The 12,094-nt window shown below is 39.7% G+C and overlaps 1 protein-coding gene across 1 annotated transcript in view; it reads left to right on the top strand.

The window, feature by feature from the left end:
- Nucleotides 1-3,576: 3,576 nt before the first annotated feature.
- slc6a22.1 (solute carrier family 6 member 22, tandem duplicate 1) overlaps nt 3,577-12,094 on the top strand; it is a 34,226-nt gene continuing 25,708 nt past the window's right edge. Inside the window, exon 1 of the mRNA XM_084705647.1 lies at nt 3,577-3,788. The gene's annotated coding sequence lies outside the window, so the exon portion shown is untranslated. The remainder of the gene's footprint in view (nt 3,789-12,094) is intronic.

Below are 12,094 nucleotides of genomic sequence, written 5' to 3'. Positions count from 1 at the left end.
CTACGTTTGCAGAACAGGCTGCACTGGATTGCTGTCATTCAAACCATATGCTCGCCTTCACCCACAGCAGCGGTAACTTTGGTACAGAGAGACAGAAGAGCTTCCACTGTGACCAGCACGCTCTGCCTGCTCTGGAGTAACAGTGCGTGTCCACTGCAGCGACGCGATGCAAGCGACAACATGTTTTCCATTCATTTTATATGGAGCCAGACGAATCGCTTGCGTGGTGCATTGTGGGTAGCGACGCGACGCAACATAGTTGAGATTTTCTCGACTTTATGCAAATGAGGAGCGATTTTCGCTAGCGATGGCCAATTGGAGTGTTTTCTTGTTTCTCGAAACGTAGCAACATGGTAAACATTTCTAGCTTTCTAGGTTTCAAGGTGGAGGAGAAACTAATCGTTTGTGTGGCTGCTTACCCAGTCCTGTAGATGCATGGCTGTATTTGTACAGAGATGTTAATAAAAAATAAAAACAATGCATGGCGCAAGGTTGCCGAAGTTGTTGGTGATTGTACCTTCTAATTCAGTCTAGTGACATTACGTAACTTTGTTCTGTGGTAACTACTGTAGCTAGCTAACCTAGCTAGCCCGGCTGGAACTCCCTATCGTATCGACAGATTAACAGAGACTTTGAGTAATATAATTAAACGTTTTATACACATGTCAACGTGTATGTCTATTAAACAGTTTTGTATTTTGTATCCAAGTTGTATTTTGATCGATGCTGCGAGTACGTAAACCCAGTCTGCACACTTGGCCATTACAACTAGGCTAGTTGTTCCCAATAGGAGACCCTCCAGACCCAACTTCCCGACCAAATTTTTTTGTGGGCGGTGAGAAGTTGGGTTGGCAGCCAGGCTATCAACATGTAACTATTTGGGCAGAAGTCAGAAGGAGCTTGGGGGGGGAACTTGATTTTACCTCGCCAGAGCAGAAAGTGTCTGAAGGTGAGCTTGAACATTTTTAACTTCAAGTTCAGCTTTTGTGTTATGCACATATTGTTTGGTAACTAAAGATGAAAGAAGGTTACATGTGTTACTAAAATGTTAAGTATTAGTAGGCTATGTTTTAAAAAGCTAAAAGGCTAAACTATTCCAAGTTTGACTTGTATTTAATTATTGAAAGAGTTTCCTTTCTGTTGTTTATCCAGTCAAGGTTTATAGGGATTGTAAGAAATAAGGCACTACATTACTTATTGAATAATTACATTACTTTTCAGACAGAGTAATCACAAAAATATTTTTAAACAATATTGATGAAGTAATTTGTAATTAGTAATTAATTACTTTTTTGAAGTAATTTACCCAACACTGACTACGAGTAAGCTATCCAGCAGCAACCCAGTCCTCCCATTGTCCCGTTTTTATGTCCCATATCTGAATAGGACTAAATTACAGATGTTTGAACTTTAACCAAATCTGACAATGGGTGCCATTGGAGAAATGTTTATTTTCTGATTCAGAAATTGAATAATTTAATGTCTAAGTCTGTTAATGGCTTACTAAGATAAGACGCAGCGCTGATGAGTGAAGGCTGGTGGGTACAAATCCAGTCAGAGGTACAAAGATTTATTTTTATTCTGACATAAATTACAGTTTCAAATCTTCTGGTTAATCCCAGGGTAACTATCTTTTATGTCAATTTTACAACATTTTGCCATTTCGAAGGAGGAATCCGCCATTGCTGCTTGCAGCTATATTCCAATCTATTTTTTGTTCATAGAGGATTATGATGTTTTTTTAAATTGTCACAAAGATGTTAAGGCTGTACTAACTGCGTAAATATTCTCCAGACATATAAAATTGCGAAACTTTCTGAGAGATTATGTATGAACCACCAGTACAGAATAACAGATTGTTTAAAAGGGTAATCAGTCTAACAAGTCTGCAAACTCATGCTGACAGAAAAACTTGAAGAAACACTTTTATGGGAAATTATGGAAAAACCTGAGCAAGGATTAGAATAATTTCTACAAGGCTGCAGTTCATCTTCAGGCAATAAAGACTGGTGAGAGGATCACATTTTACAGTAGCTACTGCTTTAACAGTTTCAATGTTCCATCAATTTGTATTACTAGTTCATGTGTTTGCTGCAATATTGATCTGACTTTCTTTGCTGTCTTATCAAAATATCAGTTGCTTGGTAATTAAATGAATATTTAAAGTTGTCACTATGGACAATACTTTTAGACTAAATGTAGTTATAAAAAAAAATACAAAACCATCATATTTTACAGTAATTTGATAACTTTAAAGATCCTGTACTTTTCAGCATATAGTTCTTTCTCAATACTATCCAAAATCATTTAGTAGTAGGTCAGAAAGCTAGTTTAAGCCCCTTTTCACTGTTTATTGTCCTCTGATTTCCTCCCGTAACACTTGTTCCACATTGAAGTATTTTAGCTATTTCGCAAGTAACTTTGTGGGCGTGACTTCAGCTTGGTTGTTATTTTGCCGGAGGGATAAATGACTTTGACAAATGACAAATCTAAAAAGTGTTGGTCTGAAGTAGATATATTACTAATGGGTGTGGTTTGGGCGTAACGTGCAATAAACCAATCAGAGCATCATCTCACATTTCCTTTAAGAGCAGCGCTTGTTTCATGGCGAATTGCTATTATAACGGCGGATTTACCAGGGGGATTTGCCAGGCGCACGCCAGGAGCGGTTCACATGAGGAGACCGACATTCTCGTCAGAGCCATAAAAGATAAAGAAATTTGTAAGGGAAAGGCAGAGCAGTTTTCTCATTGCACTAAATTGCCCGCTCATGCTGTTCATTCAAATTAGGCTATTATTCTTATTTTTACATATATATTTTTTTTAGTTCTTAGAATTAGTTTAACTAATGTACTTTTGTACTTAATTTATACCCGTTTATTGTTTGCACCTTCCTGCCACAGTAAATCGCGTATTTGTGTAACATAAGCTTCATGGCGAATAAACCGAATTCTGATGGGCATGGGAGAAGAAACATAACCAAATTAGCTTCGGTTAAACAGTCATGGGAGGAAATTGCCACTGTTGTTACAAATGAAGTTCACATAGGCCTACAAAGAAATTTCTTATGAAAATCTTTTTTATAATCATTGAAGAAATGTAACACGCCATAAATCAAAACAATGTAACGTAGCTTCGCAGAAAGAAGACCCTGGCCTCGCCAGCAGTGCGCACGGACCAAGCTTGCGCCCTTAAAATAGCATCTGAATAATGCGCCATTGACTTTAGACCACATTTTTCCTGGTCAGTAGCGGAATTGTTTTTCGGAAACTGCAAAATAGCACCAGGGAACGTTTGCGCCGGAACACGCCTCCTTTTTCGCTGAACCGCCCACGGGAGCGCAAAGTCATTTCGATGTGCGTCTGAGGAGGGAAAGGTTTTTGTGTCGAGTGCAAACTAGGAATGACACTTGCGTCGTTGACTAAGTCAATTGCGCTGGGTGCAAAATAGGGCCCAACGTCTATATCATGAAACAACAAGGAGTATTCATGCTGGCCTCATTTACCAATCCTCTTCCTCTGATAGTTGGGAGTGTTTCCTTGTTTCATAAGCTCCGCCTCAAGCCTGATAAGCACACCCTTACTGAACACTCACACACGCACACACACTAATATTTATTCCTCCACATGGGCTCAATCGTAGCTCGAGCTGGGAAGAAAGTTTGCCATGGAGACATTGTAGGTCTAGTTTTGGAACCACTGAAAGGGACCAACACACATTTTCTGCAAGCGCAAAATGGAAAAATAGAACACAGCCGCAAGCTTCAGAACTGCTACTTCCCCCTTAAGGTACTCACTGTTTATCTTATTTTTTCTCCCTTAAGCAGCTCTTTTGATACTTATTACTTTATGTATTTAACTGTATAGGCAATGACAAGAAAATCTGCAAATCTAGTCCTGTAAATCAAATGACAAGGACCTATGCTCAGCCATTTAGGATTGAAGGGGTGCCTCAACTGCTGTAGTACTTGTTATAGCTGCTGAATGTAGGCCAAAGGTTACAGACTGAATGCTCCGTGCCACAATGAGAGCAGGGATGTCTTCTTGTTTCGTGTTACACCACAGGCACACTGTTTATATTTAAACATAAAATTAAATGTTTATTTTACAGACATTAAGATGCTATAGAAAAGTCTAAATATTTGTGCCTGGAATAACATTTATTAAATATAACTGCAAGCAGTAATGGCGGATTCCTCCAAACACTGCGAACCATTGAAAAATGTTTATTTTTGACAAATTGTAACTGTATAGAAAAATGTATGCTGCAGAATTACCAATGGCATACCAAATCTGAAATGCAATACCATCAAGATCCACAAGGGCCTTTATTTCAAGCCAGTAAGTGAAGGAAGGGGGCTTGGTGAGCTTATCCATTCCAGAAAGCCTTGTATCTTTATGCATTAAGGCGTGGCCTGTAGCGCCACCTATGGGTAATGGTGGGCCATTTGTGGTGTGGTAGTTACTCTTGGCCTATACTATTAATGTTTCAGGATTTTAAAAACTTTTTACCATTGCATATAAAATCGGAAATGCAATACCAACAGGATCCACATGGGCTTTGGGTAAAGTGTGGTAGTTACTCTTGGCCTGTACTGTCAATGTGTCAGGATTTGGAGACCTTTTTACTATTGCATACAAAGTAGGAAATGCAATGACACCAAGGTCCTCAAGGGCCTATGCTGATATTCAAGGAATGAGTGGGGGCTTGGTCAGCCCACACAGTCCTGATATGTTGCGTGTGTGTCTTGCCAAGCCCGCGCGTGTCAAGGGAAGAATGAGTGTCTGAGAATTTGGAGCATGCGCGGGGGAGGAGCAGGGGACACATTTCATTGTAAATTTCCCTAGAAATTAGCCAAGCATGCATGTTTCAAAGATTCACCAAAAATCGACCTTTCATCTTAGAGTCAACTTTTTCTCAGATTTGTGTACTAAACATTCTCAAGAGTCTTCATATGAACTTGTTTGACTGGCTTACGTGTAAAGCATTGCGAACCATTGAAAAATGTATATTCTTGACAAATTGTAACTGTATAGAAAAATCAATGCTGCAGAATTTCCAATGGGATACCAAATCTGAAATGCAATAACATCAACATCCACAAGGGCCTTTATTTCAAGCCAAGAAGTGAAGCGCTTTAATCTTCACAAGAAGTGAAGTGCTTTGTGCTTTAGGGCGTGGCCTGTAGCGACACCTATTGGTAATGGTGGGCCATTTGTGGTGTGGTAGTTACTCTTGGCCTATACTATCAATGTTTCAGGATGTTTTTAACTTTTTACCATTGCATACAAAATCGGAAATGCAATACCAACAAGATCCACATGGGCTTTTGTTAAAGTGTTGTTGTTACTCTTGGCCTTTACTATCAATGTTTCAGGATTTGGATAACTTTTTACCATGGCAAACAAAATCTGAAATGCAATACCATCAAGATCCACATGGCCTTTGCAAAAGACCAAGGAACACTCTCCTGAAATGTTGCGTGTGCGTCTTGCCAAGCCCGCGCGTGTGTCAAGGGAAGACCTATGGGTAATAGTGGGCCATTTGTGGTGTGGTAGTTACTCTTGGTCTATACTATCAATGTTTCAGGATTTTTATAACTTTTTACCATTGTATACAAAATCGGAAAAGCAATACCAACAAGATCCACATGGGCTTTTTGTTAAAGTGTTTCTTTGCCTATACTATCTATGTTTCAGGATTTTGAGACCTTTTTACCATTGCATACAAAATCGGAAATGCAATACCATCAAGAGCCACATGGGCCTTTTTTTCAAGCCAATAAGTGAAGGGAGGGGGCTTGGTGAGCCTATCCATTCCAGAAAGCCTTGTATATTTGTGCTTTTTGGCGTGGCCTGTAGCGCCACCTATGGGTAATGGTGGGCCATTTGTGGTGTGGTAGTTACTCTTGGTCTATACTATCAATGTTTCAGGATTTTTATAACTTTTTACCATTGCATACAAAATCGGAAATGCAATACCAACAAGATCCACATGGGCTTTTGTTAAAGTGTTTCTCGGCCTACACTATCAATGTTTCAGGATTTGAGACCTTTTTACCATTGCATACAAAATCGGAAATGCAATACCCTCAAGAGCCACATGGGCCTTTGCTAAAGACCAAGGAATGAGTGGGGGCTTGGTCAGCCCACACTCTCCTGAAATGTTGCGTGTGCGTCTTGGCCGCGCGTGTGTCAAGGGAAGGCTGAGTGTGTGTGAGATTTTGGAGCACGCGCGGGGAGGAGCAAGGGAGACATTCATTGGAAATTTGCCTAGAAATTAGCCAAGCAAGCATGTTTCAAATATTCACCAAAAATCGACCTTTCATCTTACAGTCAACTTTTTCACAGATTTGTGTTATGAACATTCTCAAGAGTTTTCATATGAACTTGTGATTGAATCAGAGTATCAGTTTTTGAATGGCTGATGTGTAAAGCATAATTTTAGCGTTAGCGATAAGTTCAATTTGCTTTATATCAATCATTTTTTGAGATATGAATTTGCCTTTGCACATGGTAACATGTTGTAGTGTCTTCCTCCGATCTACCAAGTTTAGTGTTGATATCTCAAAGATTTGCTGAGACATGACTTCACATCCTGTTTTGCGGCTTTTCTGATGAATTTGATTGGCTGTACCGGACAGACGGTTATGAGGATCAAAATTCCTTTGATAACTTTTGTGAGGCTTGGTCTGAAGATCATCTCTGGTGATTTTGAAGAAGATATGACAAAAATTGTAGGAGGAGTAGGCTTTCAAAGGTTTTTGATAAAACCGGAAATGGCGGGAAATCTATATAACCGGAAATTAACGCCATGGTGTGCGTTGAACTCGGCTTGATCCAGGGAATCCAATGGTACCTCATTTTTGAAAATGAGTCATACGGTTCAAAAGTTGCGTGTGTAAACACAAGTCCAACTTTGACCCATTGGTGGCGCTAGAGTGGTCTAATGGGAGACATGAAACTTGGTGTAGGTATAGAAGAAACTGTCCTTAATGAGTGTGCCAAATTTCACAAAAAGTTGTCGATGGGGTCTAGGGGCTGCCATTGACTCCCATGGTACAAGAATTACAAATAATAAAACCACCAATAAATATAGCTGCAAGCAGCAATGGAGGGGCCAAGCAGTCCAGAGCAGGACATGGCCTCCATAGCACTTGCACAACAATTAAGTCACAATAACCTGTTGCACTCATGCAACACACCTAGTTTGGTTGAAATATCTGTTTGCGTTCCAAAGTACTGAGTGTTCAAAGTGTTTTTTTCTGGTATAACACCACAGGCCTCCTCTGCTCCTCGTGGGAACGATGGAACCCAAGTTTGGTGACAATCGCACAAATGGTTGCTGAGATAGGCTCTTGCGTCTCGTTTGGCGGCTTCGCCGCTGCCTGAGTGTATGACACTTACATAATTGTGTGGTTAATATAGAATAGCAGACAGATATAAATGTATTGTTTAAAAGTTATGACCATTCTAGTGATGAATGAGAAAACAGGCTAAAGCATTTAGAATGTCAAGATTCATTTCACATCACCACTTCTCAAATACCTTTGCATTCAATAAATTGCATCTGAAAATAACGGACACCACCACTGAAATATGCATTTTATGTGTTCAATAAAACACACACTTTATTTGTTTTGAACATTAAACTGTGAGGGGAATGATATCTCAGCAAAACAACAAACTTTCTACTGTAAATATTTTTTTTTATAAATAACTGCAAAGCAGAAGATATATAAATGCATAAACTCAACTGCAATCCCTGTTGAGAAAGGAGAGGGAGAAGACAGGGAGATAAAGAGGCAGGGGGAAGACAACACCAATAAACACATCCTTTTTCATCTACGCCTTGTCGCGATACTGGTCACACTCAGATGACTGCCAAAACGGAAAACAGTTCCTATTGCAAAGCAAGCAAAGTCGTTTGCCATTACATTTCGGCGCGCAAGAAACTACATTTGTTTTATTTTCAGTCCTATTTTTACGATCATAGCCATAGCATAGCCAGGCAGTGGTTCTCAAATCTGTCCTCAAATACCACCTGTTCTGCATGTTTTAGATGTTTCCCTGCTCCAACACACCTGATTCAAATGCATGTTTGTTACCAGGCTTCTACAGAGCTAGATAACGACCCATTTATTTCATCAGGTGTGTTGGAGCAGAAACATCTCATATGCAGGACAGGTGGTACCTGAGGACCGATTTGAGAACCACTGTGTTACAGGATTTTTTCCATTCTAGGGAATATGGGTTGTGTGAAGTGACGACAAAGGAGGGACTACAGGTTTTAGCATAATAATCCGATTATTATGAGTATTAGTCTTATGGGAAACAGAAACAAATAATATACATTGATACATACCCAGATGATGTTCCTGGCTGGGTATCAGGTTCAATCTCATTTTTCCATCTCCTCCTCGTCCTGGTCTTCCTCCAGCAGTTCCTGGTTCAGTAGGTCCTCCTCCTGTGTGGTAATCAACAGTCAGCTGCCTCCTCCTCTTGCAGGGATAGTCTTCCTTCACCTCTACAACAGAAAAAAAAAATTAGTAGCCTGCAGTGTGTTCTTCCCAAATCCGATAAACCATAACGTTGAACTGTGGACAGCCCTTTCACACCTTCCTTGCGAATAGTAAGATACAAACATCCTAAAATCACGTCTGTATGATGGATGGGTATAGCTATCTGCAAAAATATAGAAGGATGTTTCATGACATGAGAAAATCAACAAGCTAAACTTATCCAACTGCAGTAGCACACCAGTTTCCAGGCAGTTCTGAACCTACCTATCCCAACCTCAGGCAAATGTACGGAAGCAACAACATTGGCCCAAAAAGTTATTGATCTTTAGCTAAAATATGACATAGTATTGCTAGTAACTATTTACTTCACACACACAAAAAAGTTGATATAAGAAGAGATTTGCTGCTTGCCTGTCAACAAGCACCGATTGGGTGAAGTCGAAAAACTAACTAGCAGCATAGTTACTCCTCCGCGTAACTATCAAGGTTTTACTATATTCCACAATCGGCTAAATTGCCCAAAAAGTTATAAATATTTAGCTTAAAGTGTACATGGTGGTCCTAGCTAATGTTTGTTATCCAGGTTTCCCAAAATTAGCTAAATCGTTCTTCTTTTTGCTCACGTCACTCCAGTCCTAGTTCTACAAATAAATGCTTCGTAACTAAAACATTTGACTTTTAATTTGAACAATGTTGACAATATTGATAACACATGTAAAGAAACTTGTCTTACCTCGTATGATCGACTCAGTTTTCAAAATGAAGCAGTAAATCCAACTCTTGCGGTGATCTTACACCATACCATAGATATCCTTTATATGTCTGTGCGGTCAGAAATAGGACTCTACCAGCAGTTTCAAAAACGTGTTTGTTTTGTTGCCACGGTGATGGTGCAGCTAGGATTGCTAACAAGCTGGGCAGACAGAATAATATACATTTACCTAGCATCCACACCTCAAACAAGTTAACCTAGACGCAAAACTATAAGTCCAATCAAAAAAATGAGGATATTTTCCGAGACCCAAGACTCTGCCGAAACCAGAGATGTCCTTTATATGTCTGTGTGGTCAGAAATACGACTCTACTGGCAGTTTAGAAATCGTCTTCCTTGTGCTTTTTCTGAGAAATGTGTCCCTAGATTTTACATTGGTCTCTAACGTGTTTGTTTGGTTGCCACGGTGATGGTGCAGCTATGATTGCTAACAAGCTTGGCAGAGAGAATAATATACGTTTACCTAGCATCCACACCTCAAACAAGTTAACCTAGACGCAAAACTATAAGTCCAATCAAAAAAATGAGGATATTTTCCGAGACCCAAGACTCTGCCGAAACCAGAGATGTCCTTTATATGTCTGTGCGGACAGAAATACGACTCTACTGGCAGTTTAGAAATCGTAGTCCTTGTGCTTTGTCTGAGAAATGTGTCACTAGATTTGCGTTGGTCTCTATGGGGCGAGAGTTGGACTTTGTCTCGCTTTCGTGGGGCTCTGAAAAAATGTGTAAGTTTGTTGGATTCCACAGACAACTGTCTACGACCAACACATAATTAGCTATCTATTGATCCAAAAATGAAGCATGAAGAGTGAAAATTGTGGCAATGCTGGCAAACTAGAAATACTTTTTGAAACTGATTTCGAAGCTCCCCTCCACTCTAAGCGTTTCAGTCAGCACTCTAGACTCTCACATAGACACCCATGTAAATCTCAGAAACGGTTTGAAAAACTAATGAAACATAATCAGTGATATTAAAAAAAGTTGAAAAGATATCAAAAGGCTGAATTACAGAAACAATAGTTTAGTGTTTTCTCATCATTTTAAAGTTTAAATGGTGGCTGTAGCTGAAAGATTGAGGAAGAAGAAGGATTTGAAAGTTGAAGAAGTTTAAGAGGATTGAGAGGATTTGAGAAAAAAAAAACATGTAAAAAATATGATGAATATTGATATTTTCCATGAAATCCAAAATGGCGGCCGCATCAATTCGGTTATTATGAAAAGTTATCAATGGCCAGGCTTGATATCTCACAAGAAATCAAGAGACAAAGAAATTACTTTATTAAGGTAAACACTTCAACGGTTATTAGCCAAAACACGTTTATGCTTCCGGCCACGCCCCCTTTTAGTCACATGACACCATTTTTGGAGGACATCCTTAGAATAAAGTTCAGAGTAAGCGTACCAACTTTGGTGTCACTGCCTCAAAGAACTGCTGAGATATCGCTTCACTTCCTGTTTAGCGGCTTATCTGCAGAATTTGATTGGCTGTACCGGACAAACGGTTTTGAAAATCAAATATCCTTCGATAACTTTTGTGAGGCTTGGTCTGAAGATCATATCTGGTAATTGTGAAGAATATTTGAAAAAATTTGTAGGAGGAGTAGGCTTTTAAAGGTTTTTGATAAAACCGGAAATAGCGGAAAACCTATATAACCGGAAATTGACGCCATGGTGTGCATTGCACTCGGCTTGATCCAGGGAATCCAATGGTACCTCATTTTTGAAAATGGGACATACGGTTCAAAAGTTGCGTGTGTAAACACAACTCCAACTTTGACCCGTTGGTGGCGCTAGAGTGCCAAAGTATGGGACATGAAACTTTGTGACTTGGACCAGGGGACTGTCCCTAATGAGTGTGCCAAATTTCACAACTTTCGACCAAGCGCTTCTAGGGCCTGCCATAGACACCCAGTCTTAAGAATAATAATAATAATAATACTACCAATTACAATAGGTGCCTCGCAGCTTCGCTGCTTGGCCCCTAATAATACTACCAATTACAATAGGTGCCTCGCAGCTTCGCTGCTTGGCCCCTAAATATAGCTGCAAGCAGCAATGGAGGGGCCAAGCAGTCCAGAGCAGGACATGGCCTCCATAGCACTTGCGCAACAATTAAGTCACAATTCCTGTTGCACTCATGCAACACACCAAGTTTGGTTGAAATATATGTTTGCGTTCAAGAGTACTGAGAGTTCAAAGTTATTTTTCTGGTATAACACTGCAGGCCTCCTCTGCTCCTCGTGGGAACGATGGAACCCAAGTTTGGTGACAATCGCACAAATGGTTGCTGAGATAGGCTCTTGCGTCTCGTTTGGCGGCTTCCCCGCTGCCTGAGTGTATGACACTTACATAATTGTGTGGGCAATATAGAATAGCAGACAGATATAAATGTATTGTTTAAAAGTTATGACCATTCTAGTGATAAATGAGAAAACAGGCTAAAGCATTTAGAATGTCAAGATTCATTTCACATGACCACTTCTCAAATACCTTTGCATACAATAAATTGCACCTGAAAATAACGGACACCACCACTGAAATATGCATTTTATGTGTTCAATAAAACACACACTTTATTTGTTTTGAACATTAAACTGTGAGGGGAATGATATCTCAGCAAAACATACAACAGCAAACTTTCTAACTATCTACTGTAAATCATTTTTTTTATAAATAACTGCGAAGCAGAATATATATTTAAATGCATAAACTCAACTGCAATCCCTGTTGAGAGAAGAGAGGGAGAAGACAGGGAGATAAAAAGGCAGGGGGAAGACAACACCAATAAACACATCCTT

This window comes from Hypomesus nipponensis, chromosome 9 (assembly GCF_054491055.1).
Source record: "Hypomesus nipponensis isolate SF chromosome 9, ASM5449105v1, whole genome shotgun sequence".
Lineage (NCBI taxonomy): Eukaryota > Metazoa > Chordata > Actinopteri > Osmeriformes > Osmeridae > Hypomesus > Hypomesus nipponensis.
The sequence above is the reverse complement of the archived record's forward strand: the minus strand, read 5'-3'. Positions and strand labels throughout refer to the sequence as shown.